This window comes from Lagopus leucura, unplaced genomic scaffold, assembly GCF_019238085.1.
Source record: "Lagopus leucura isolate 7727_CA_CO unplaced genomic scaffold, USGS_WTPT01 Super-Scaffold_100136, whole genome shotgun sequence".
NCBI classification, from domain to species: Eukaryota; Metazoa; Chordata; class Aves; order Galliformes; family Phasianidae; genus Lagopus; species Lagopus leucura.
The window spans coordinates 230,887-234,177 of record NW_024962332.1 but is presented as its reverse complement, the minus strand read 5'-3'; the positions used below and the strand labels follow the sequence as shown (position 1 = coordinate 234,177).

Sequence of the window (3,291 nt, the reverse complement as noted above, 5' to 3'; positions counted from 1 at the left end):
AGGAAGGAAGGAAGGAAGGAAGGAAGGAAGGAAGGAAGGAAGGAAGGAAGGAAGGAAGGAAGGAAGGAAGGAAGGAAGGAAGGAAGGAAGGGAGAGAAAGAAAGAGAGAGAGAGAGAGAGAAAGAGAGAGAGAGAGAAAGAGAGAGAGAGAGAAAGAGAGAAAGATTATCTGAGAAATTAAACAAAAAGGGCCACGAGGCTGAGCGGGCTGCAGTGCTGCGGGAGCGGGCGATGCTCCGGGGGCTGGGTGCTGTGTGCTGAGTGCTGTGCCCCCCCGCCGCATCCCGGGCTATAAATAGTGCAGGAAAGCAGTCGCGGTGCTGCCACGAGGCTTTGGCAGTCCCCAAAAGCCATCGGCAGGGGGGAGCGTGACAGCGTGCGGGGCAGTGACCGCACTCCCATCCCCATTTTCCGGCGCGGATTGATCCCCTCGGCGGGCAGCGGCTGCAGGACACGGCGGAGGTGCGTTTTGCTGAGTGGCTGCTTTTTAAAAATAACTCTGCCTTTGTCAGCAGGTCAGGGCTGCTCCAGATTGAAGGATCGCAGCCGCCCATCCCTCCCCTGCTCCCCTCTTTTGGATGCTCTGGGGAATGCTGGACCGCCGCATCCCGCGCTGGGAATGCTCCCACATCCCTCGTGCATCACCATCCCCAGGCGCTGAGTGGGGGATGCGTGAGTCCACGTCCCCCAAACCCCACCTGGAAGCTGCCCCTCCACCCACGGGGTTGGGGAGGAATGGGGGCACACGGGCACGGAGCTGCCAGCGTCCGCTCAGCTGAGTCACGCGGTGATTACGCCCTAAATGCGAGCGCGTTCGTGCAGGGATGAGAGATGCTCACATGAGGCAGCACGGGGAGCTCCGCGCTCTCCCCCCTCCAGCAGCTGAGGGCTGTGCCCCATCCACCGCTGCGGCAGAAAGGAGCAGATTCAGCCGGGTTTGGTTGGGAGTAGGGAAAATGCACCAACACAGGGACCGCAGCAGAGTGATGGATGTGGATGGGAAAACCTGATGGGCAGAGTGGGGGCTCTGAGGGACACCGGAAGGAATGGGCAGCGGACACAGGGGCTGAGGGCAGGGAAGCAGCTCCGTGGGTTTGTCCTCCCTGCTGTGTCCGTGGGGTTATGCTGTACCCAAAGGGCTCAAAGGAAAATGGGAACAGGGTGAATGGTAGTGCTGCGCAGCCCACGGGGATGCAGGGCACACAAGGGCTCTCAGTCCCCATTGGTGACTCTTTGGGCACACTGAGGAGCAAACACTGAGAGAGGCTCTGAGCCTGCTGGGGCTGTCCTGCCATAGGGAATGGCCCCGTGTGCCCTAACAGCAGAGCAGTGGCAGCTCGGTGTCCTTGCACACACATCCCTGAGCCAGAGCCCTGTGCCATCCTCATGCCACCCCCACGCAGTCCTTGACCTGTCCCCATCCCATCCCATCCCATCCCATCCCATCCCATCCCATCCCATCCCATCCCATCCCATCCCATCCCATCCCATCCCATCCATGTTCCATTCCCACGCAATCCTCATGCTGCCCCTGTGCTGTCCCCACTCTGGCACTCAGCTGAACCATCCAAACCCTTTGTGCTCCCTGGACCCTTCACAATCACCCCCTTTGGCTTTGTGGGGTCAACACCAGGGACAGGGCAAGGACAAGGATATGGGGTTCCAGCCCTCCTCCTCACCCCACTGGCATTTGAGATGTGAGAAGGGACATGGCAGCCTCAGTTTTAGGAGAGATTTGGATGTGCCTATGTCCTCCTTCTGCTCAACACCTCTCTGCATGCAAAGGGGCCTCATCAAGATCAGGATGGATGTGGGTCGTACAGTCCCCATGTCCTTCTGCCAAGATCCCCAAAAGGCAGAGCTGCAGAAACCTCTCCAGAGGGCTCTCCCAGCCCTCCTTCATCACTTCTTCCCATCCAACCCAATCCCCCTCCCCACCTGTCTGGCACCATATAAGACCTGAGCGGCCCCAGCTGCCTTTGCGGGGCTCCTATCTCCCTAATTCTGTCTTAAAACAGACCCGTGGCTGCTCATCCTGCTGTGCCAGCACTCTTCTGCTCCATCCTGGGATAAGGGCTGAAAGCGCTGGGGATGATGCAGGGCAGGGTCAGATGGTGCAAACGGAGCCCATGAGTGGTGGCAGAGGATCTTGGCTGCGTGTTATTAATGGGGGTGAGAGCAGGGCAAACCCTACAGAAATCCCATAAGGATGCTGCAGTGTTCCTGAAGGAAAGTGGAAAGGAGAAGTGAGAACGTGAGCAGCAGTGACCTGAGCACACAGGGCAAGCGCTGGGGGGAGCACCTGGCAATAGGAATGGCTCAGCATCGCTCGGCGCTGAGCCCCACAGGGTGGGGATGTGGGGCCGGCACTGATGGCCCTGTCCCGATAAGCCCGCCCCGAGCTGCAGCAGCTGCAGATAACAGCTCTGCGTCTGCACCACGCTGATACCCCGGTGCTGACCTCTCCCTTGGGGCTCAGCCCCACCACCTCCAGGTCTCATCCCAGAACTCCCCCTGGAAAAGCAGGATGCATCTGCACTGACCAGCAGGGACATTGCCACACCGTGCCTCCCCCCTCTGTTCTCTTGAGGCTTGGGTGAGAATCCACTTTGCCTCAGACCCCGCATTCTGGGGGAAAAGTCATTATTTTATGAAGCTGAGATCTCCCAACTGGGATGAAATCCACCCCGAAGCCCTGCAAGAGCCATCAGCACCGCAGGTCGGGGGGGAAGCAGCTGCTTTGGGGATTATTAATGAGCAGCGAATGATGGGAAAGGCGAGGATCAATCGGAACAAAGGAGTTCAATGGCAGAAAGAAACACTCGCAGAGTAATGGGAGTCCATTTCTCCTGCCGACTGTCGGAAGCGCATCCTGTTAAACATCCATCAATTATCCCAGCTTGAAAATGCATTAAAGTAATGAGGAATTATCCATCAGATACACTTAAAGGCAGTGCCCCTCTCTGCCCACCACCCTGCAAAGAGCCTCTCCAGGAAGGGAAACGGCCGGTTGGCAGTGAGGAACAGCATTTTCCCAACCTCCTTCAGGACCCACATTTCCCCTATACTGCCCTGTGCCTCATTTCCCCACCCAGTGCTGCCCACACTGCACCCACACTGTGTCCATGGCGTGACCCCAACACCTCTTTTTCCAGGAAAGGAAGCAGAGGTTAATGCAGTGTGTGTGCTGGTAGCAAAATTCCCCCAAACCAATCCTTCCCTGTTTCCAGGTTGGCCCCACGTTTGAACAAGGATGGCACAGAGGCGGGAAGGGGCTCTGCTGCAAGGGCT

General features: G+C 58.0%; 1 long non-coding RNA gene across 2 annotated transcripts; it reads left to right on the top strand.

Annotated features, from left to right (window-relative positions):
- The first annotated feature begins 200 nt into the window (after positions 1–200).
- On the top strand, positions 201–2,939 carry LOC122189162. 2 transcript variants are annotated; one of them, XR_006181723.1, is made up of 2 exons: positions 201–462; positions 2,495–2,939. It is a non-coding gene; the product is annotated as an uncharacterized LOC122189162 (long non-coding RNA). The 2 variants fall into 2 exon arrangements; XR_006181724.1 differs by having other exon boundaries at positions 2,480–2,939.
- Positions 2,940–3,291: the final 352 nt, after the last annotated feature.